This window comes from Sus scrofa, chromosome 1 (genome assembly GCF_000003025.6).
Source record: "Sus scrofa isolate TJ Tabasco breed Duroc chromosome 1, Sscrofa11.1, whole genome shotgun sequence".
NCBI classification, from domain to species: Eukaryota; Metazoa; Chordata; class Mammalia; order Artiodactyla; family Suidae; genus Sus; species Sus scrofa.
This window is the reverse complement of record NC_010443.5, coordinates 49,686,861-49,712,311: the sequence shown is the minus strand read 5'-3', so window position 1 is coordinate 49,712,311 and position 25,451 is coordinate 49,686,861. Positions and strand designations below refer to the sequence as shown.

The following is a 25,451-nucleotide window of genomic DNA, read 5'->3' as shown; positions in this document are numbered from 1 at the left end:
ATTGGTATACAAATACACACACACACACACACATCCCACACACATATATAAGAAACTTGGAAGCAGAATTTTTTAAACTGTGTAAAAATATTTCATATTATTGGTTACTTCAAACCAATAAAAGTATAAGCAATAATAATTCATTTTTCAAGGACAGTTTGATGAAATAAGAGAAAAATATATTTACCTGTTGAATATTTGCTGTTATGATTGCCATGCCAAATGGAAGATGCCTCACATAAATATCAAGATAAACCAAGCCTAGAAACTGACCTGGAATCCAATTACTGTGTAACAAAACATTAAACCTAGGTTTTCAAAAATAAGGCAGCACATTCAATCACTTTTTTCTCAACATAATTGTGCTGATAAATAAAACTTAAAAGTACAGAAAGTGTTATATTGAAAGTATTTAATCTCATTGTAAAATTACTCTCTTTGGACAAGTGTTATAATATATGCAGCATATTAATATATTAGTATAAAATGATAAATAAATAAATATGCATATAATGGTATGGCAAGACCAAAAAATTTATATAGATAGGGAGAAATAAGCTAAGAGACGACTGATTCAGGAGATTATTGGAAATTAGAATGAGAGGTTACCCTTTGGAAAAAAATTGGGTGATTAAAGTCATCCGGTGACTGCATGTCAAATGAGGAAAGAACTAATCAGAAAGTTCTTCTGTCTCATGACCATTTTGTTTCTACAAATGCTGTACAATATCCCTTATAGGTGGAACCTAAAATTGCAACTCTCTTTTAAATAGTGGGAAGATATTTTAAGCCGATATTTAAATTTTTCAAATGGAATGAATCTTTATTTTTTTATTATTTACGGAGTTCCTGTCATGGCGAAGTGGAAACGAATCTGACTAGGAACCATGAGTTTGCGGGTTTGATCCCTAGTCTCGATCAGTGGGTTAAGGATTTGGCATTGTCATGAGCTGTGGTGTAGGTCACAGATGTGCCTGGGATCTGGTGTGGCTGTGGCTATGGCGTAGGCCGGTGGCTACAGCTCCAATTAGACCCCTAGCCTGGGAACCTCCATATGCTGGTTTGATCCGTGGCCTTACTTTGTGGGTTAAGGATCCGGCGTTGCCATGAGCTGTAGTGTAGGTAGCAGACGCAGCTCAGATCTGGCATTGCTGTGGCCGTGGTGTAGGCCAGTGGTTAGAGCTCTAATTAGACCCCTAGCCTGGGAACCTCCATAGGCCATGGGTGTGGCCCTAAAACAGACAAAAAAAAAAGTTAAAAAATAAGAGGCCTCACTCTCCCTGTAGAAAACAAGGAGAGAGACTCTCCTCCCTGTATTTTTTAGAGCATTTACTTTAGTAAATTCTTCCTCTTCTCTTTAAAATTTTATAAATCCTTCTGGATACTAGGTAAGCTTTCTGTCAGCTTTATGACCCAGGAATGTCCTTTTTTTTTTTTTTTTTTTTTTTTTTTTTGCTGCACTTGCAGCATATCGAAGTTCCTGAGTCCAGGGATTGAATCTAAGCCATGGCTATGACCTGCTATAGCAACACCAGATCCTTAACCCACTGAGCCACAGCGGGAACTCCAAGAACTTCTTTCTCAAGGACTAAGGAACCATCCTTTAAAATCTAAATATCAAGAGAAATACTGCCCAGACTCCATCACCATGGGAGGGCTAGAACCTGACTTTGGTGGGTGCCTGACTCCAAGTTGCAAAACTGCCTCCTGTGACAAAGAAATGAGGAGATTGTTTTTTCTCTGGATAAAGCCAATTAGCTAACACAGATGGTCACCGCAATAACCAGGTACAGTCAGGATGAACTCCAGGTAACAAATGGTGCTGTCAAGTTCTCTTACTAGTTATTGTTTATCTTGAAAACATATGGAATAGACTGTATCTGCCCAGCTGTGTAAAGGGTGAGATTTCTCTATTGCATCTCAGAGTGAATTTTCTGTGATGCATATTACATTCTGGTTTAACGGTTATTCAATAATGAAACCATTTCTTTCTCTGTTACATTTGTGGGAAGATTTTCTGGGTTGGGAGAAGATTTTGTTTTTAATTATATTTTCCCAACATAATCAGTTAAGAGAAGGTTCATGAAGGAAGGAAAGTTGTTTACACTGACTAAAATAAATTTAACTGATTGGAAAACGCCCTGAAGATGACAGGGAGGAGAAATATGGGGAGCAAACTGTAATAAGATGTCTAGAAGTAGATGGGGAAGAAAGGTACACGTGACCTAGGACACCCAAGAAGAACTCTTACCTTAAAATAAAAGATAGCGAGTGCTTTTTGTTCTTGTTTCCATTGGGTTGAGGTTTTAGCATGGCTTCTCTAATTTTCTATCATCAGGCTGAAAATCTGGGCTAAAGGTGTAAAACCATGTAAGAGGGTACGATTTCTTTCTTAAGCCAAAGTTGGTAGAAATGAGGCCAGTAATCATAATTTAATGACATATGCTCTTTAAGAAAAAGAAAATTTCTGATGCAAACTTGAAAAAAGTAACGACTAGTAAAGAAATCAAGATTTGAACAAAATGTTCAGTGAAACTGGAAGAATAAGTCTTTGGGGGTCTGGATGAGAACAATTTCACTACAACAAACAAAAGACTTGAGAGCCACTCTATTCCTGTGCCATCTGAAAAGATTTACTGCTTCCATAATCTCACTCCTTCTGCAAATAGGCAACTATCTGCTTCCCCAGGGGAGGCTGGCTGAAGAGCTACCCTAAATGGTGGGTGCAAAGAACTGTGAGCAAGCAACCCTCATGCTCAGAAATCAGTGCTCACAGAGTTTTCACTCACTTCTCCCTCCAGCAGGCACTTATTGCTAGGTAGGCTTTCAGCTGACACCAGAATCAATTCATTTGTAAAAATGTTCTAAGAGTTCTACACTCATCTAATGTGCATAGACAGACTGCACATCACCATTTAAGAACTGCAGTCTGGGTTTGTATAAATGGCCCCACACCTTGTAGATAAACAGGATTTCATCTGCTTTCTGCTGTTCCACAGGGAGCAAACAGCCTGCATGTTGGCTCAGGAAACCAAGCTCTGACATTCAAATCCTTGACAAGCCAGTACATTTCTGTTTGCTTCATGCACTGGGACAAGTATAAACAGTATCTGAGTAGCTTTTTGTTCCAGATTTAAGTATATCTCTCTAATGCGCTATCACTTAGGCAGAAGCTATGCTGTGTAGCTTCCAGAGCCTCAGAGCATCTCATAAATAATAAAACAAGAGCTTGAACATGGCACTGACCCACTCATTTCAGTGAGAGATGGCACATCTGTCCAATCCATCATATCTGATGGTGCTGTGCATTGTCTCAAAATGCCTTTACTAGGCAAGATGTAGCTTTTTGACTAAATGTCCATCACATGTATTTTTGAATGACTTATCCTGGGACAGATCTTCCTTTGGCTGGTTTGCATGTTATGATTCAGGTGTTGGAAGACATTCTGTGTTTAAAGAATGAGAGTTTGTGAACTCATGAGTAAGTATGGATCACTTTTGCTAAAATTTATTCAAAAAAATTCATCAAATGTTTCATGGCTACCTATAGGATGGGGACCCTGGAAATAAAGATGGAACTAAGGAAATTATCTCAATCCTTTATGCTCAGAGTGTAGACTTTTAAAGATCAAAATACATGACTCAAGAACATATCATAGTATGTAATCTCAGTTGTCCAAATCTATTGCACTTATTTTTAAATAGGAAAAGAGAAGAAAATTGCTTCAGGATGTAGATAGAACCTCATCCGCTTTGACTAGTTCATGAAATGTGCTCAAATGGAAAGGCGTGAGGGGCCAGTCCAGCTTGAGGACAGCTGATTCAGCAAGTTATAAAAGCATCAGCTTGTCTGCAAAAGAAACTTCCCATTGGAAAGTTTTTCACTTGGGATGAGTTACAAGTTCAAAGAAATCCTAATTAGTGGAGGATCTTATTTAACATAGACTTGTATTTCTCATCATGTCAAAACCTAGAGGTATGTGATCTGAAGATGGTGGAAACACTGATGTGAGAACCCGGGATCTTTCCATTATGTTACTTTTCTTTATATTAATTCAATGTTAAAATAATCTTATCCTGCATGCTGGCTTTTCCAGTTATTTTGGCATCATCTTAGCTGGAAGAAAGGAAGTAAAGGAAAGAAAAGGGCATTTTTCACCCTTTAAAGACACTTCCTGGAGTTCCCTGATGGCTCAGCTGGTTAAGGATCTGGTGTGGTCACTGCTGTGGTTCAGATTTGATCCTTCCGCATGCCTATGGGCATGGCCAAAAAATAAATAAAAACACTTCCTTCTTTTGAGGGAAATTCCTGGAAATTGCACTCACGAGTCCTCTGGATTCTCATGGGTTTTTGTGGCCACAATAAGATGCCAGGGAAGCTGATAAATGTAGTCTTTATTTCAGGCTGTCATGTGCTTAGCTAAGAAAAGCAATTAGAGGTTTTCTTACTATAGAAAGGTAGGAATCAATATAGGGAACAAGTAGACATCAGTGCCATAGAGAGTGACAAAGTGGGATACTTCAAGTGAATCTACATTAGGACTCTGCCAATGTTTTCTCTGAAGGACTATATAGTAAATATTTTAGGCTTTGTGAGCCATTCAGTTTCTGGTGTAACTGCTTGATTCTGTGATAGACAGTAGTACAAAAGCACCATAGACAGTAAGTAGCAAATGATGGTGGCGGTATTCCAATAAAACCCAATTTACAAAAAGCAGGTGGAGAAGAAAAATTTGGCCCACAGGCTATCACTTTTTTGATTCCTTGTCTAAATTATAAACTTGACACTTTCATGTGTAGGGCAAGGTGAGGCGCACCATGGTAGAAGGATCTCTTTTTTGGAGATCTGAGACCCAGCCTGAGTGGTCCACGAATTAGATTTGCAAATTTAAGGAAGTTGTTTTGCCTCAGAGAGTAACCATTTTCTCATTTGCTAATGAGGGGTTTGAATAAAAGATCTCTAAAGTTATTTTCAATTCACAAAGACTGCAAAGACAGAGGAATTAAGATGGCTAATTGGGAAAATGTTGCAGGGACCCTGGTGTGAAATGGCGAAGCTAGGGAACTAGCTGGAAAAATGCAAAGAAAAGTTCAAAGACAATTTAAAAGAAAAACAAACAGAAAATAGGTGGTGATTAATTCAATAAGACAGTTAAGCAAAGTCACAAAATGCTTGCCAGGATTTGAGCAGTGGGGCTGAGAGAGCGTTGGTCCCACATCCAAGACAGAAACATGGAGGGAGGTTCCATCTTCAGGAAAAATTCCAGGGAGAATGATTTCTTCTTCACTCATATTTTTTCTTCTTTGTCAGGGGTTAGGAAATTTTTTTTTGCAAAGGGCTAACAAGCAACTATTTTAGGCTTCATGTGCCATATAGTCCCTGTCACCAATACTCAACTCTGCCACCATGCTGTGACAGCAACTATAGGTAATAAAGAAATGGATGTGGCTATGTTGTGATAAAACTTTGTGTACACTAAAATTTAAGCTTCTTATGATGTTCATGGGTCATATAATACTATTCTTCCTTTAATTTACTTCAATCATTAAATAATGTGAGACATTTTTAGCTTGCAGGCTGTATACAAAAGCATGGGTGGGCCAAATTTGGCCCATGGGCCATAATTTGCCTACTCCTAGTCTATGTGCAAGCAGTTCTCTAGCAATAAGATTTCTGACCTCTCTCAACATTCTGTTTTAGTCTTGAGGGAAAAACTGGGCATATGTAGGGCTTCTGTTCCCTTTGCTCTTAAAAGCTAGGGGCCCACTCCATTCTGTTGCTGCCAAATTGGGTATATAATATAAAATAAGGGAAACTGCTCTGGTCCAACACAAAGTCCATCTGTTTATTTCTCAATTCATTTGTCTACAAGTATAAACTACATCTTCCAATCTAGATTTCCCGGAGTGATATTTTGACCTGCTATAAATTGATCTTTATTGCATTCAGAATTTGTACAGTCAGAGGGGAGCTATTTATCACGCAACCTAGAAAAGCTTGGAAATTGACATGTTCCTAGAAACCAACAAATGGTTGTTTCTGAGACTTGATTACCGACATTGGTGATTGGAAGAAAGCCTGGGACAGAGGAGTTAATGGGCAAATGACCAAAATTACGAATACGAAAGTGTGGGAAGTTCCACCTTGACACTAGACTAGGATTCTGAAATGGGACTAGGGGACAGAGGTAAGTTGACTGTAACAAAACTGAAGCTATACACCTTCAGCTGTAAAACTGTCCATCAGCTGATGCATGCAGTTGTCAATGTCTCAAGCTATTAGGATTGATAACAAAGACTGGGACAACTGGGAACTTAATTTAAACTACTAGGCTCTTCCTGCTACAGAAATATGGACTTTAGAGACATAACATAATCAATATATTTTTTTTTAATTTTGAGGAACTCTTTAAGAAAGAAATAGTTAACGCCCCTTTAATGAAAACATGCTGTTGCATGTCTCAGAAACAGAAAGGAAATCTATAAAAAAAGATTTATTTGGATTCCTAATTAATGACTATAAACACAACAGGCAAATTGACAGCAATTACTTGAACTGTTATCCAGATTTAAAACCAATGCTAAAGAAGTTTAGCTTTTAGCTTTGTAAGCAGTCTGGTCTCTGCTTTTCACACACACCATCTTAAGGTTTTACTTCTTCCAGACAAATTGATCTAGAAAAGACACCAGGTCTGTATCCCACTCCTTGGCATCTATGCATGGCATTTCCCTTACTCGGCACACACTCCACATGGCCTGTTCAAATACACCCTCTCTTCAACATCAAGCTCAAGTTCCACCTCCTTTAGGATGTCTTCCCTGAATACCGCAACACTCATTCATTCACCCTTTTCTAAACTCTTAGAGCATGAAAAGTCTATTCCCTTTCTTTCAGCAAGATGGTTGTTAACTTCCAAGACCTACACCTGTTGGGCATACACAGGTTTTGAAAAAACTATAAAGAAGTATGTTCTGGATCTGAAAATTATTTTGTTGCATAGTATTTATAAAATCATTTTATATATATTGACTGACTATAAATGGCATACTGGCATTATGAGATTAGGCCTAAATAAGACAGATTGTGACTTATGTTCATTTTCCAGAGTTTTAATGTAACTCTATTCCTTTTTCTATAGCTGAATACAAGTGAAAGGGAAGTTTGATATTATGGGTATTCCATAACCAGGCTCAAAACAATACTAATTTTGCTCACAAATCTTCAATTTGGGCATGGCTGGTGGGATGGGTCCACCTTATGTCACGAGAGTTGGCTCAGTGGGGAGCTGTAGGGGCTGCTTCCAAGATGGATCACTCATAAGGAGGGCAAATTGGTGCTGGCTGCTGGTGGGAAGCTCAACCAGAGATGGGAGACCAAGGCTTCACTTCCTTTGCATGGGCCTCTCCATGGCCTGATTGGGCTTTCTCACAGGTGATCATTGATTTCAAAGAGCAAATATCCCAAGAAAACAAGGTGAGAGCACACAGCCCTTTTATAAACTTATCTCCAAGCCACATGATGTCAACCTTCCCTCTTCTATTGGTTGCGGCACTCTCAAAAGCTTCCTCAGTTTCAAGGGGAAGGAACATAAAAGTTGCCTCTTGATAGTGAGCAGCAAGGTTGTAGAAGGGGATGTGGGGTAGTAGGTATTGTTGTTGCAGTCTTCTTTGGAAAATAAATTTGTCAGAATGGTGTCCCCTTTGAATGAAACTAACAATGGTTTGAATAGTATTGCTATAGCATTTTAACCACATTTTTGTAGAGAATTCAGTTGTTTATAATATAGTGATATGGATTTAATTTTAAATTAGTCTTAAATTATTTTCTCATTGTCTCAGGTGTATATGGCTTATACCCCAAACCAGTTTAAAGGGCAAAGACCATATTTCTAGTTTTAAACCACTCACAAGATTTGGCAGGATGCTGGACAGGAAGGGAAGTACTCATTGGAAGGTGAGCAGAGAAGGGTTTGTGCCATAAATTCCATTTAAATAAAGAAATGAGACTGAAACTTTAAGTAAAACCTGAAGAAGTGGTAACAAGACTGGCCTCCACTCTCTCTCTCCCTTCACTTCTGTCATGCAGTTGTCACCTATATTTGGGAGTGAGGAGTGCTGCAAAACTGGGGAAGCAATTATGAGGGAACAGTAGTGGAGATCAAGCCCAGTGGAACCACACACCTTGAACCAATTGATAAATCCACTAGCTGGGCAGAGGGAAGCCGTTATGAAAGGCAGGAGGAGGCTACTATCTCTGTCTTAAGCATCACTTAAAAATATTTTAAAGGGAGTCCATGCTTTATTTTTCTCTTAACTTAGAATTCTAAATTCCAAGTTGCTCACTCGCTCTCAGTCTTCTGTGTATCTTTAATACCTTGGAATGATTGTATATTTTTGATGAAAATTGTGTTGAAAATGGAAATAAAGGAAATAGAATCTGGTTGTACAAACATACCTCTGAGACATTTCAGGTTCAGTTCCAGACCACCATGATAAAGCATACATCGCAATAAAGTGAGTCACACCTTTTTTTTGGTTTCTCAGGGCATATATAAAAGTTATGTTTACACTACACTATAGTCTATTAAGTGTAAAATAGCATTATGTCTAAAAAAACACTGTACATACCTTAATGTAAAATAGTTTATTGCTGAAAAAACGCTGACTATCATCTGAGTCTTCAGAAAGTCATCTTTTTGCTGGTGGAGCTTCCATGTTGATGGATGCTGACTAATCATGGCTGGTGGTTTTTGAAGGTTTTTGTGGCTGTGGAAATTTCTTAAAATAGGACAACAGTGAAATTTATCACGTCAATTGACTGTTTCATGAATAATTTCTCTGTAGTATGCAGTGCTACTTGATAATATTTGACCCATGGTAGAATTTCTTTCAAAACTGGACTCAGTCCTCTTAAAACCTGCCACTGCTTTATCAACTTAGTTTATGTAATATTCTAAATCCTTTGTTGTCATTTCAACAATCTTCCCAGTATCTTCACCAAGAGTAGTTGGATCTCAGGAAGCCACTTTCTTTGCTCATCCAAATGAAGCAATTCTCATCCATTAAAGTTTCATCATGGGATTGTGGCAATTCAGTCACACCTTCAGGCTCTACTTCTGATTCTAGTTCTCTTGCTATTTCCACCATGGCTCCAGTTACTTCCTCCATGGAAATGTTGAACCCCTCCAAGCATCCCTAAAAGTTGGAATCAACTTCTTCTAAACTCCTGTTAATGTTGATATTTTGATCTCTTCCCAAGAATCATGGATGTTCTTAGGGCATTCAGAATGGCGAATCCTTTCCAGAAGGCTTCAGTTTACCTTTCCAGATCCATCAGAGGAATCACTATCTGTAGCAGCTATACCCTTATGAAATGCTTTTCTTAAATCATAAGACTTGAAAGTCAAAATGATTCCTTGATCCATGGACTGCCAAATGGATCTTGTGTTAGCAGGCATGGAAACAACATGAATATCATTGTACATTTCCATTAGAGAGCTTGGATTAACAGGTGTATTATCAATAAGAAGTAATATTTTGAAAGGAATCTTCTTTTCTGAGCAGTAGAGTGAGCCTAAAATATTCAATAAACAATGTTGTAAACAGAGGTACTGTCATGCAGCCCTTGTTTTTTTCATTTACAGAAATCAGGCAGAGTAGGTTTAATGTAACTCTTAAGGGCCTAGGATTTTCAGAATGGTGAATGAGCATTGACCTAAACTGAAAGTCACCAGCTGCATTACCCCCTAATAGGAGAGTCTGCCATATTTTGAAGCTTTGAAGCCAGGCATTGAGTCTCTAGCTATGAAAGTCCTGAATGGCATCTTCTTCCCATATGTATGTACAGGTGTATGTGTGTGTATGAATCACTTCGCTGTACAGTGGAAATTAACACAGTATTGTAAATCAATTGTGCTTAAATAAAATAAATTTTCAAAAAATAGAGCACATTAAAAGTGACAGGATATCATTTCCATGATTAAGCTACCAAAGACTGCCTTGCATCTTGGTGAGATGCCCTCTTCTGCTAGAATGTTCTCTCTTGCATTCTTGGCTTTCTCGTTTTGATGAAGCAAGCTATGGTGTTGGAGGCTCATGGCAAGAAACCAAGGGTGGCTTCTGGCCAAAAGCCAGCAAGGAAGGCCCTCAGTCCAAAACCCACAAGGAATTAATTCCTGCCATAAACCACAAATGAACTTGGAATTTTATTCTTCTGCTGGTACCACCTGCCCAGCACCTTTATTACAGCCCATGAAAGACCCTGAAGCAGGAGGTGTAGCTAAGATACATCTAGCTTCTGGATCCACAGAAACTGAGAGATAATAAATTTTATTGTTTGAAGCCACTCAATTTTGGAGTAATTAGTTACAGAGTAATAGATAACTATTACATGATAGTAACTAAAACAAATCTTAACATCTACAAGAAATTAAAATGCCACCCTACTTTAGAAAATATAATAACCACTACAAATCAGCTGATTGATATGCAACTAAATTATTTTCTTTTTCACACCCTTCATTCTTTTCTTGAAAAGTGTTTTTTGATAAAAAAAAAAAAACTAGTATTGGGTTGAAGAAACAAAATATATCGAGTTTAAAAGCACTGGTTTCCAGGTTTGTAAGATGCCAAGTTTTGGTAAATGTTTTTAGTAGCATTTCTTTTTGTTCTTAACTGAATGATACAAATTTATTTTTGACACCAATGTTAATTCTGTCAGTAAGCCTGTATTGTAAACAAATGCCAGTTGAGTAGAAAACAATAAATGTAAGAACAAGAATGTAGATGGTTTGGGGCTTAGGATCCATCTTGAGCATAGGATCCATCTTGTGGGCACCAGTGCATGTGTATGAGTGCAGAGTCCCCATAGTAAGGATTTATATTTTGCAAAGAATTTCATGGTAACTCTCTTTGGAAATTCTCCTGCCAATTCCATGTTGGAAGAAAGGCAGTCAAATAAATTCATTCACCTCATTAGGGAATGATGGTCCAGTGATATTAAAATGATGATTGTACAAAATGCCAATTACTCATTGTTTCTCATAAAACTTTGGTCTCACACATCAAATTTGGGTTTGTCAATTAGGTTTTACTTTGCTTCTTTTGGTGATGAAAGCTTATAATGTGACAAGTTGCATATTGAGGAGTGAGAAGCCCTGAAAAGGCAAGAATAAATTAGTTTTCCACCAGCAGTTAGTGGTAGCTTGCAGTGGTCTTTGCCTTGTACAAATTTTTAATAAATATGGACCCTTTATGGTTGGAAGCATTCATCTTGTGCTATTTGTACCAGATTCATATTGTTTAACAGTCTTACTCTATGAACTAGATGTTTCCTGGGAGATAACTGTTATGAGTGAGTTATTAAGATAACCTCATGGGAAAAATAAAAAAGAATGATTGCTCTTCAATGATGACACTTGGTTTAATGGGGCAGTATTTTTCCTTCCAGAACTTATTGCTTTCTGGCTACGGGTAATGAGTGAATGCAGGCAAAGCTGAAGCCTGACATTGGTTATTTTCAGGGTGTGAGGAGTGAGAAATTCCGTCCCCCCCAAGATCAAATGTAACTGACGCTGGAAATAAAGGTGCTGCATTGGAATGGCTCACAATTTTTTGTTTGCTTGTTTTCACGGAAACAATATGCACAAGAAAATGTAAATCCTTATAAAGGCTGCACTAGTTTCCAGAATTTGACACCAAAAAATATATGTGAAGAGGGATCTGCTTTTGTGTTACCTATGATTAAGTTGGCTCTTTTTTCTTTCAGCTCTCACAAGGAACATTAATATTTATTTTTACAGTTATATAATTTATAGGGTTTATTAATAACTCCTTATTTAGGGAAATTTGGAAACTACAAAACACACACAAGTATGAAAACAAAAATGCCCCACATTCTCATTCCTAGAGAGAACGTGATGTTTTCTGGTGTAAAGCTGTGTGTGTGTGAGTCTGTGTGTGTCCAGCTTTGCCACTTCCTGTCTAATCTTTAAGCAAATTACTGAATTTCCCTGTGCTTTGGTTTCTTCATCTGTAAAATTATGACAATAATAGCATTTTTATAAGACTTGTGAAAATGAAGTAAATATATACACATATATGCCTGGCCTGTGCTAAGTAAAAGCTGTCATTCTTATGTACATAGAATTTGATTCAAATTGATATTACGTTATACATATGATTTTTAAAACATTAGCAATATCTTAAGAAAATTACTTCTAGTTTATAAAATAGTCTTTTATGATATGATTTAAAATGGTTAAGTAGTATTTTGTCATACAAAAGTATTACTTATTTAACAAGTTCGTTCTTATTAGGTGTTTTCTTTTTGTCATTATAAATTATGTCACAATCCACCTCCTCTTATCTCCATCTTTATCACAGATCTGACTCTTTCTTTAAGATAAAGATATAGAGGGGAAATTCTTGAATCCAATGGTGTTTACAATTAAAGCCTTTTTAAAAATATTTTCCCATTGCTCACCAACCTATTTCTCCATAGGAAATCTGTAAAGCTTCCTTTCCCCCAAACCCAAACAGTATTAAAAAATGCACTTACTCTTTATGCCTTAAAAAACCAAACAAACATCAAAACCAAAAATGTGTAACAATTTTATATGGGTAAAAACAGTATTTTATTTTCCATTTTTATTACTAGTGAAGCTGATTTTTATATTTATAGATCATTTAGAAATGATTCCTTTTTATTTTTTTGGTCTGGATAGTCACCCTTGAAAGTTTTTTTTAGTTGCTTTCAGATATAAATTTGGAGAGACTGAAAGTAAGAAAAGAAAAAGGAAATAATTCTTTTTCTGTATCTTTGATTAAGGGCACATGGCCAATGCCATTGAGACCTGCTTTTCTACTAAAACAAAGGTAAATTAAGAAGTTTTCAGCTTAAATAAAAAATCACAAGGGTGATTAATGTCTGAACTGGTTTGGTTTTTTTTTTTTTTTAAAAGTAAGCTAAGTTTACTTGACTTGCGTCCACACGAGGGCTCTCAATGCTGCTAAACTTCATTTCTGGAGGAAACTTTTCTTTTTAGTAAAGATGCTTAATAGATAGTGAATCCCATTTTGAAAATTAAATCCTTGGTCTTTAGAAACAAGTAATCCATATGAAATCAAATGTAAAGCAAAATGTCACAGATGATGTGAATTAACTGTATAGAAAAGCCAAGAGAATCTACAAACTATTGCAACTGAGAAATGAGACCAAGTTAGTTGATTACAGAAATCACTACCCCAAATCAATAGCATTTCTATATATTTCTACATCAAAACCATTTAAAATGTATGATTTTGAAAGGTTTTTTTTTGATATAGCAAAAAAAAAACCCAAAAAAAACCTCTATGTGGTATCATTAAAAGATAAACTGAAACACATTAAATTTTTCAAACGTTTGAGTGTCGATCACTTTGAACCAGGCATGCACAAAGCAGAAGTGCTTAAGAAGTCGCACCACAGGAATTAGAAGAGAGGATTTTATAGAGAAGAAATGGAAGCCAAACAAGCAAATGATTTGATTGGCTATAGCTTAAGTAGTTACCTTATTTGGGAAATCCTAGTTGGCTGTTTGTAAGCGGTTGTTCTTAAGTTTCTTTTCTCACATTCCAGTGTGTTGACTCAGATTTTGACTACTTAGCTGCCAAGGCATTAGAGCTACCTGAATCTAACAGTCTCCGTGTTTAACTACTTTCACAGTATCTGGGAGTATACATAAAAGTCATTCAGGCCCATTATGGAGAAAATTTTAAACATTGACTGAAGATAGACCTTGTTGTGTGTGAAAAAACTCAGCATTAAAATTGTTTCTAGCTTGCAAAATTAATTAGTAAATTCAATACTCATCATATAAAGCCTCAAAGTACTTTTTTTGTAACTTGGTAAGATTATCCTAAATTTGGATGGAATCGTGAAGGGCAAGGAATAGACAAGATAATTTAATTAATGAATTAATATATATATATTTTTTGGGGGGGGAAGTGCAGTTGACTTACACTATCATATTGGTTTCATGTGTACAACATAGTGATTCAATATTTTTAGACATTATAAAATTATCCTGTGATGAGTCTAGTTACCATCTATTACCATACAGTCATTATATATTAACTATATTCCCTGTGACTTATTTATTTTATAATTGGAAGTTTGTACCTCTTAATATCCCTCACCTATTTCACTGACTCCCATCCCTCCCCCTCTGACAACTGCCAGTTTGTCCTCTATACCTATGAGTATGATTCTGTTTGTTCTGTTTGTTCATTTGTTTGTATTTAAGTTCCACATGTTTGAAGTCATACAGTAATTCTCTCTATCTGACTTACTTCACTTAGTGTAATATCCTCTGGCTTCACCCATGTTGTTGCAAATGGAAAGATTGTATTCCTTTTATGGCTGAGTACTATTCCATTTGTGTGTGAGTATCTCACATCTTCTTTATCCATTCATCTATAAATATCTTTGCTTCCATATCTTTAGCCAAGACAATGTTAAAGGAGAAGGAAGAAGAGACGGAGAAGTGTTTATTTATCCTACCAGATTTAAAAATTTATTGTCATTATAATTAAAACTGTATATATTGATAGTGAATTAGAAAAATAGGCCAAAGTGAACAGAATTTTAAAATCTAGGAATAGGCTTTTGTTCATAATAACATACTAATGGTTGAGTTTGCACTATAAATTAATGGAAAAAGAAGAACTATTCAATATATGGTACTGAGACAAAAATCACTATCTATATGAAAAAAGTAAAATATCATTCTCAACTTATACTTTGTTTACCCCCAAATTGCAAGTATATTAAAGATTTAAATATAAAAAATAAATTTGAGGAGTTCCCGTCGTGGCTCAGTGGTTAATGAATCTGACTAGGAACCATGAGGTTGCGGGTTTGATCCCTGGCCTTGCTCAGTGGGTTAAGGATCTGGTGTTGCCGTGAGCTGTGGAGTAGGTTGCAGACACGGCTCGGATCCCGCATTGCTGTGGCTCAGGCGTAGGCCGGCGGCTACAGCTCAGATTCGATCCCTAGCCTGGGAATCTCCATATGCCACAGGAGCAGACCAAAAAATGTCAAAAAGACAAAAATAAATAAATAAATAAATTTGAAAAGTCCTATGGGAAAAATAAGAGACAATCTTTAAGACATAAGGATGATGAAGCGTTTCTTAAAGCACAATATGCACAAACCATAAATAAAAATATTGATCATTTTCTCTGTGTCACTATACATCATTGAAGAGTCCCCTGGACACTTAGGTTATGTATTCAGCATTGTCACTGCTTTGGCTATGGTTACTGATGTGGCTCAGGTTTGATTCCTGACCCAGGAACTTCTGCATGCAGTGAGCACAGCCAAAAAAAAAAAAAAAAAAAAAAAAAAAAAAAAAGGCATCAATGAATGTGAAGATAAGTTAGAGCTTCAGAAAAGATATTTGTAAACTGTAGATATGAGAAAAGATTAATATCCCAAATATATAAAGAACGTCTACCTTCCTCCAAGAAGCCTGCCTATCTATCTATCTGTCTACTGACATACCTATGATTCAGAGAAGAAAGGCCGATATACATATGAAAATGTTCACTCATTGTACCAGTCAGGATCCATTCAGGAGACATGAATCATACTGATCATTTGAAGAGGGAGATTTTAATACAAAAAATAACTTTTAAAAATTGATAATAGAAGCTCAAAAGTACTCTAAGGATACAGAAGTTGCAGATAAAGAAAGCAGCCGCCACCTCCAAGCTGAGGGAGAATGAATAAGAAAGGAATTAAGAGCTTGGACAACTCTGCCTTCCTTCTCTCTAAAGATGCTAACAGGAAGAAACTTGCTAGAAAACGTGGGCTTGAACTGATCCATAGGCGTATCCAGCAGGTGGCTGAGAAGCTTGCCTGAGGGCCTCTGTAGGCTGGAGTTGACCACGCTGGCCCCTGAGTTGAATATATATTACCAGGTCTCTTGCATGTCAGTTTGCTAGCTGCTGTACTAGACAAGAAAAGCACACTGGATTCAGTAAAGGACACTCCTTCCTCTTGCTATGGTTTTGTGCCCGCTACTGATAGAGCCTAACATAAAAGAACAAAAGTTTAGGGTGCTTCAGTATCACAGTGCAGGATAAAAAGAGTGGGTTTGGAGCTGAGAGTCAATAAATTAATTGGTGCACTGGTAATTAGGAAAATGCCTGTAAACAACAAAGGGATACTACTGACAAAACTTTGACTGGTGCGATAATGGCAAGTATTGAAATGACAGCAGTGATACATTGCTGGTGAGAATGTAATCAATGAAGCTATTTTGTTTATCTCTTTTTTTTATTGAATGAAAATCTTTTTTTTTTTTTTTTTTTTGTCTTTTGTCTTTTTTTGTTGTTGTTGTTGTTGTTATTGTTGCTATTTCTTGGGCCGCTCCCGCGGCATATGGAGGTTCCCAGGCTAGGGGTTGAATCGGAGCTGTAGCCACCGGCCTACGCCAGAGCCACAGCAACGCGGGATCCGAGCCGCGTCTGCAACCTACACCACAGCTCACGGCAACGCCGGATCATTAACCCACTGAGCAAGGGCAGGGACCGAACCCGCAACCTCATGGTTCCTAGTCGGATTCGTTAACCACTGCGCCACGACGGGAACTCCCGAATGAAAATCTTTAAATTCTATCATGCTTCACAATTTTCAAAAGTTCCACACATGTGATTTCATATAATCCCATGATAACACTTTTTTAAAGCCCTAACCCTCTATTGCCCCTCCCTCTTCCCTCTTCCCACTGGTAACTACTAGTTTGTTCTCTATATCTGTGAGTCTGCTTCTTTTTTGTTTATTCACTAGTTTGTTGAATTTTCTATATTCCACATATAAGTGATATCATAGAGTATTTGTCTTTCTCTATCTGACTTATTTCACTTAGCATAATGCCATCCAAGTTCATCCATGTTGTTGCAAAGGCAAAATTTTATTCTAATTTATAGCTGAGTAGTATTCCACTGCATATATACTGCATCATCTTTATCCATTCATTTGTTGATGACACCGAGGCTGCTTCAAACTTGGCAATTGTAAATAATGCTATAAACATTGAGGTGCATGTATCTTTTTGAATTAGTGTTTTTGTTCTTTTCAGATAAATGCCCAGGAGTGGGATTGCTGGGTATATTTTAGTTTTTTGAGAAACTTTCATACTGTTTTCCACAGTGGCTGTACCAATTTACATCTTCACAAAGAGCATAAGAGAATTCCTTTTTCTCCACATCTTTACCAGTAGTTGTTATGTGTGCTCTTTTTGATGATAGCCATTCTGACAGGTGTATGGTAATATCCCATTGTGGTTTTGATGTGCATTCCCCTGATAATTAGGGATGTTGAGTATCTTTTCATGTGCCCGTTGGCCATCTGCATTTCCCCTTTGGAAATATGTCTATTCATTTTCTTCTGCCCATTCTTTAGATTTTGTATTTTTTTTATATTGAGTTATATAAGCTATTTATATATGTTGCCTATTAACCCTTATCAATCATATCATTTGCAAATATCTTCTCCCATTCAGTAGGTTGCCTTTTCATTTTGTTGATGGTTTTCTTTGCTGTGCAAAAGCTTTTAAGTTTAATTAGGTTCCATTTTTTAAACTTTTTATATTTTGGGTTTTTTTTTCTTTGATTTAGGAGACAGATCCAAAATAAATATTGTTGCAATTTATGTCAAAGAGTGTTTTGCCTGTGTTTTCCTCTAGGAGTTTTATAATATTCAGTCTTAGATTGAGGTCTTAAATCTATTATTGATTTTATTTTTATATATAGATTTAGAGAATATTCTAATTTCATTCTTTTACATGTAGCTGTCCAGTTTTCCTAGCACCTCTTATTGAAGAGATTGTCTTTTATCTATTGTATATTCTTGCCTCCTTTATAGTCATAGATTAATTAAACATAGGTGTGTGGGTTTATCTCTGGGTTTTCTATCCTGGTCCATTGATCTACGTCTCTTTTTTCGCCAGTCCATTGATCTATGTCTCTTTTTTTGCCAGTACTGTTTTGCTTACTGTAGCTTTGTAGTATAGTCAGGGAACATTATACTTCCAGCTCTGTTAGTCTTTCTCAAGATTGTTTTGGCTATTCAGGGTCTTTTGTGTTTCCATAAACATTTTGATAGTTTTTGTTCTAGTCTATGAAAAATGCCATTGGAAATTTTATAGGGATTGCATTGAATCAGTAGATTGCCTTGGAAGTATGGTCATTGAAACAGTAATAATTCTTCCAATCAAAAAACATGGCATATCTTTCCATCTGTATGTGTCATCTTCAATTTCTTTCATAAGTGTCATATAGTATTTAGAGTATGGATCTTTTATCTCCTATGGCAGGTTTATTCCTAGGTGTTTTATTCTTTTGATGTGATGGCAAACGGGATTTTTTCCTTCAATGAAGTAATTTTGAATAGTAATTGTCAATCTTGAGGAAAGTAGATGTGCAATCCTCATCTCCTGCAAAACAACTTCCAGAAACACATGATGCAGGAGACCTCCCATATGGTACAAGGAGATATGTATGATAGTATATATTTTGTATATATGTTTAATGACCAAAAATTGGGCAAGACATAAATGGCTGAGAGTAGGGGTATTATACAGTAAGTTGTGGCATTTTCAGTAGTATTTTAACTGCCGTGATATGAACGGATGAATATATCTCCAGGTATCCACACTGATAATTTTCAAAACAAGTCGAGTTAGAAAAAGGAAGTTGCAGAAGACTTCTTTAACATGACATCGCATATACACATTTAAAAAATGCAAAGTAATACTCTATTTCAAGGGTTAGTAAACTTTTCAGTAAAGGGAAAAACAGTAAGTATTTTAGACTTTGTGGGCCACATATAGTCTCTGCTGCATATGTGCTTCTTTTATTCAACTCTTCAAAAAAAAACCTATTCTCACTCATAGCCATATAGAACAAGCCATGGCTGGATTTGACACTATAATTTGCAAACCTCTGCTTTATATTTTTTATGGAAATGTATATATGTGAAATACATGCATATGTATGTGGAAAGGATAATAACAAATTCTCAATGGTGGCTACTTCTCAGAAGGAAATATAAGTCAGATTTGTGACTATGGTATAATGTTTCTATTTTCTAGCTTTGGGAAATGAGTACATGATACAGTTCCCTTACTGTATTCTGTATTGTATACATATTTAGTATATGTTTCATAATTAAACATAATTTGAAGAAAGTATAATGAAAACCAGTGGCATACATAACTACCAGATTGGGACTAGTTTACTGCATGTATAACTAGTTGAAATAGTCAACTGAGAATTATTTTTAAATTAATTTTCATATTATTTATATAGATATTTAGAATTAAAGCTGAAAGTATGTATCATTTATAACATTAGTTTGTAGTTCTTTTCCATAATATGTAGGAAAGGGAAAACTACTTATGAAAACAAACATGAAGAAGATAAGAGTGAGGTCTAGAGATAAAAGAAAAAATTATTTGAGGTAGATACTGCCCTTGTGATGAAAAAAAAGAAGATGAAGAAGGCATGATATCAGAGAAACCAACCTTTTAAAATGATGGGTTTAAGTTGAAGGAATTATCTTAATAAACAATAGACAAGAAATTTGCTCCTGTTCTTCATCCTTATGAGGAAGCAGTAATGTTTGAGTTACAGAGGAAAGCTCACGACAGTTTATTTAACAGTGATAGCTGTTTACGTTTAAGAATATTTTGGAATATAGTTGTTTCTGTTATTAGTTTGGTAATGATAAAATTCAGGTCATAGAGAGCAGTGCTTTACAGAAATGCCAAGGAATAGTCTTAACTCCTTTTCAAATGGTTGGAGTTCTTAGGTTTCCATTACATCTTTGTTGAAGGTCACAGGGCATCCTTAACTTACGTTCAGTGTAATGTAGTCTAACATTAAAAATGAATATATATCTTTTAATCTTACCTAATATTTTATTGTATTATCTGCCAGGGAAGTAATTTTAAAAGCAATTATAAAAATATGACCAAACCAAAAATAGAGATCATTATACAAAGGCTAGTACATGTTCAAGGAGGTCAAAAGCTCTTTGGAAACAATAATTAAAATTTGTACCTCTCTAGAGAAGTAAATAAATATAATTTCTCTTATGGAATAGTAACCTTGACAGAGTAGTGGATTGTGTTGGCATAAACTTTACTTCAAAGTCAAGTGGTGAGGGAGTTCCTATTGTGGCTCAGCAGTAACAAACCTGACTACTATTCATGAGGATGAGGATTGGATCCGTGGCCTCACTCAGTGGATTAAGGATCTGGCGTTGCCATGAGCTGTGGTATAGGTCACAGAAGAGGCTCAGATCTGTCACTGCTGTGGCTGTGGAGTAGGCCGGCGGCCACAGCTCTGATCCAACCCCTAGCCTGGGAACTTCCATATGCCATGGCCCTAAAAAGAAAAAAAAAAAAAAAAAAGAGTCAAATGGTGAGTCATTACCCAGCATGCACCGAAAACAAGATTCTCTTTCTCTTCCCTTGAGAAGCTACTGTACAACTAAGTCTCTTACTGCTAATTAAGGAAATGCACCAACAAGAAACAAACAAAAAGTCAAATTAAGTCTAGAACTAACTATAACATTAATTTTGGAATAAAGCACTTATTTAATCATAAGGGTGTTCCTTTAGTTTAACCACCACTGTCCTATCTCTCTAGATTTGGTTTTCCTGTGTGTAGTTTGGTGATAATGGTTATTGCTGAGGACTTTACAGGCATTCTCAGTTTATGATTTGAACATGAGAAACATCTTTAGCTCTGGGTATGAAACTTGCTCTAGAATTTTGGCATTTGTTTTAGATAATGAAACAGATAATACATATACCAGTGTAAATAAATTATTCATTAAGAGCATGTATACAGCTATATTCATGGTAAAGTCAAAACCATTCTTAATGAGGAGATTTAAGAATTTGCATAAACACTTGAAAGAGATGATCTTCTCGTGCTATTTAAAAATTCATATCATTATAGTTCAGGATGAAAGCGTAATTTTTTTCAGGTTCTGTGATATATGGTCATATGGTTACTCAGCAGTGTGGCTACTTAGCCAGACATGTAATTAATACGTTCACAATTTTAGAGTCAGTAATATGGAACAAAAAAAATATTAACCATATACTTTTAGTTGGCAATGGAGTATTTCACAAGGCTCTAATAAATGGTGATCACCCACTAATGGTCATGAATCAGACAAATTGTTCATCAATACATTAAATATTAAATCAGTAGATTCTGTTTAGAGGCTTCATTCAGGAATTTTTTCTTGAAAAGGTATTGCTATTGCTCCAACCAATTTAAAAACTAACCATAAAGTCAAAACAGTAGATGTATGAAAAGTATTCATGTTAGAGCACAATTTAGCAAATTTCCCTAGGTAATTAATTTCATGGAATATTGCTGGGCTGGCATGTTTCCTCTTCTAGTACTCCTGGAATATTGAAATACTTGGTGCAGCTGCATTTGGTGCAGGGTTATAGTAATAAGTTTAATTAAGATAAAACAACATTAATTCAATCATTTGACTGTGAGGTTGGCAACACCACCTCTTTTTTTGTGTGCTGCCAGAGTTGTAATCTCATAAGTGTGTCTGTTGGTTTGTTTAGAAGAGCTGAACAAGGGAAGTTTTCCTTTCAGGTTCCCTTGAGGGAAGTATGCTTTCCTCTTGTTCAGACCATTTTCATGTCTACTCAAGACATGTCTTCTAAGCCCCTTGGGACTTGTCACCATCTCATTGTCACCATCACCATTGTCACCATCTCAACTTCATGTATATGTTGCTTCTCTAATCTAGAGTCATGTGACAATGAACACTTCATGATTTTGCCCCAGGATGGGGAACTTCTCTCTTTTTTAAATTGAAAAACAGTTGATTAATAGCGTTGTGTTAATTTCAGGTGTACATCAAAGTGTATATATACATTGTACATCAGGTATACATGTGTATATTCATATTAGATTATTTTCCATTATTGTATGTTACAAACTATTGAATATAGTTCCCTCTGATATACACTAAATTTTTGTTGCTTATTGATTTCATTTATAGCAGTGTTTATCTACTTACCTCAAGCTCCTAATTTATCCCCTCCTTTCCTCTTTGGTAACCATAAGTTTTTCTAGGTCTATGAGTCTACTTCTGATTTGTAAACAGATTCACTTGTATCATTATTTTAGATTCCACATATAAGTAATAACATTTTTGTCTTTCTTTGTCTGACTTACTTCACTTAGTATGATAATCCTTAGGTCCTTCCATGTTGCTGCAAATGGCAATATTTCATTCTTTTTATGGCTGAGTAATATTCCATGGTGTGTGTGTGTGTGTGTGTGTGTGTGTGTGTGTGTGTGTGTATACACTACATCTTCTTAATCCATTCATGCACTGGTGGATACCTACATTGTTTCCGTGTCTTGGCTATTGTGAATAATGCTGCTGTGGACACTGGGGTACATATTCTTGAATTAGAGTTTTCTCTGAATATATGCCCATATGCCCAGGAATGGAATAGCTGGATTATACAGTAGTTCTATTTTTTGGTTTTTAAGGAAGCTCTGCACTGTTTTCCATAATGGCTGTACAAATTTTCATTCCCACCAACAGCGTAGGAGCGGAAATTTTTATTTTTGACCTGAAGACTTAGAGGCTTTCAAATGTCGGATTCATCACCTGTATATGGGAGTGAGGAGAGGAGTAAAAGTGTCTATCAACCCCAGAATTTTATTAATTTTCTCATTGTTGTTGTGCATGAACATGTTCAAATTGTAGTCTATGAATGATTAGAACATAGATTTGTAAGTTCAAACTCACTCTTTTCAGGAAAACCCTCCATGAGATCCCTCACAGATGGTTTTTGATTAGTCAGCATTTCTGTAGTTAAAAAATAATCTGCAAACATGTATTTCATATATGTTTTGATGTTGATGGCTGTACCTCTGCTGCATATGTCTTCTCATTGCAGGATTGAGGCTGAAGAAGGAGCCCAAATTTAGGATATGGTGGTTTTGTGGCAAAGGAGAAAAAGCCAGAAAAATGGAGGAAACTCATAATGCCTCTTCAAGCTTAGATGCTGCATAAAACCTTGTTGCTTAAATTTGGTCTGATGACTACCCACTTCAACATCAGTTGGGAGTGTGTTAGAAATACAATATCTTGGGCCCTCTCTAGACCAACTGAATATGAACCTTCATCTTAGCAGGCTCCTCAAGCTATTGGTAGACACATTAAAGTTTGAGAAATACTGTGTACATCACACTCCCTCACAGTCACTGACTTAAGTACTTCACGTGGCCAAAGCTCAATGTGGATCAGTGCAGTGTATATCCACAGGGAGATACTGCAAGTCACATGGAAATGGGCAGGGATAAATAATATTTCAGGGAGCAGAACATTTGAAAGAATAAGACTCATCTATAGTCCTTAAAGCTGCAATGTATAACCAATGAACTAATTACTTCTTTTTTTTTTCACTTTATTGGAGTATAGTTGACTTAGAGTGTTGTGTTTGTTTCAGAGGTACAAGCAAAGTAAATCCATTATACACAAACATACATCCATTCCTTTTCAGATTCTTTTCTGATATAAGGTTATTACACAGGATTGACTTCTTGAGGTAGCCCATTCCAATTACTGAATATTTCTATTCATCTGGTTTTCATCCATTGATTCTACTTTTGCCCTTTGCAATGAAGAAAGCATCTACTGCTTAGCCCATATAACTTTTATTAGAGTTAAATGCACTGCCTATATCCTTCCCTTTCCTCAGTATTATCAAAGTGAAACAGACCTCCTCTCTTCAGCATTTTTCTTGGGTTTTTCAATCCTACTATCTGGTATCATTGTTTGGTAGTCAAGCTACTCAAGTTGGAGAAAGTAGAATTGAATCTGACACTTTTCAATTTGTTTATGGGTTTATTAAGCAAGTATGCATTTGTGGCAGGAGCACATCCTGGTTTGGGGAACCTGAAGCTTAATATAATTCTAGGGATTCTTTTTAAGAAAAAGAATGCTAAAATACTTCAGTTTTCCAAATTTCACTTTGGCTCCTCCAAAGGCTTTGAAAGTGACCTATAGGAGTGAGAGCCCCTGAAAGTTGAGCATAATTAGTTTCACAGTAATTATGCCACTGAAATTGGGATATAATGTATGAAAAATTGAGTTGAAATGTCCTACAGTGTCAATACGCTTATTTGAAAAGGTAACTCTGGAAGGGTAATTCAGGAAGAAGAAAAAAAATAAGGTAGGGAGGATTGAAAAATAGTTACCTATAAGCTAGAATCAGGAATTTGAGTGAAATGGGCAGTTAAAGCCAGATTAATATCCTGTTTTTCCTTCTGTCTTTTATCTCCCAGAATATGAATAAAATCATAAACCAGATAGGACCATTAGAAAATTCAATAAAATGCTAATTAAGAAAACCAATGAAAGAATTTGTGTGAATTTACACATATATATTTCCTCTTCTCTGTCATCCATTTAGAATTATCTTACTGAGGCCAAAAACTCATGGTTCCTAGTCAGATTTGTTTCCACTGTGCCACAACAGGACCTCCTAGAGCAGTTTTAAGTTCACAGCAAAATTTAGCATAAAGCACACTTGCCTTCTGTTTCCACAGATGCACAGCCTCCCCCCAACATCAGCCCCCACATTTTAAAATTTAAAAATATGCTGATCCCCAAGAACAGTGAGATAGCAGCCCTCAGCAGACAGTGAGTGTACTTCCTTATTGCCACTGCTGTTCTCTGCTAGCTAAGCTTTCCATTGGACTTTTTGAGTCCATCCAGATGAATCTTCCCAATTCTTTGTAGGAGAATGTCATCTTTGGAGGTTGTTGGGCATTAAGGAGATGGTTTGAGAAGTTGAAAAGACCACGTCTGTGACTTCATTGCAATTAGCATCTCATTTGGTCAACATTCACCTCCATAAAAACCTAGGAGGTGCAAGATATTGGTCCAAACCCAGTCACTTGAGGTAAAGAGGGATCGCTTACTTCTTCCTCAGGAAGATGGCGCACTTCACAATTACCCCTTGACAGAGACTTACTAACCACTTTCATTTCGCTCTTCCTCCCACGAGTGGTAACGAGACTCTCTAGCTAGTGCCTAGGTATTTCAATAAATACTGTTTCCTAATAATTTTTCATAAGGTTCATATTTACCTTCCAGGGGCCAAAACTCATGCTTGTTTTCAACTTGTGATTGTTTCTTCTGAATCACATTCTTTTTTTCCCCCCAGACAGCAATATTTTTAAAATTTTGGGTGGATTTTTAAAATTTTAATTTCATTGGAGTATAGTTGACTTACAAAGTTGTGTTAGTTTCAGGTATAGAGCAAGGTGAATCAGTTATAAACATACGTATACCAATTCTTTTTCAGATTCTTTTCCCATATAGGCTGTTTCAGAATATT

The 25,451-nt window shown here is 36.2% G+C and overlaps 1 long non-coding RNA gene across 1 annotated transcript in view; it reads left to right on the top strand.

Moving 5' to 3' along the window:
* The window catches only part of LOC110256955, a 34,317-nt gene extending 9,801 nt beyond the window's left edge, over positions 1-24,516 (top strand). The window contains exon 3 of the long non-coding RNA XR_002339045.1: positions 23,004-24,516. This is a non-coding gene — a long non-coding RNA (uncharacterized LOC110256955). The remainder of the gene's footprint in view (positions 1-23,003) is intronic.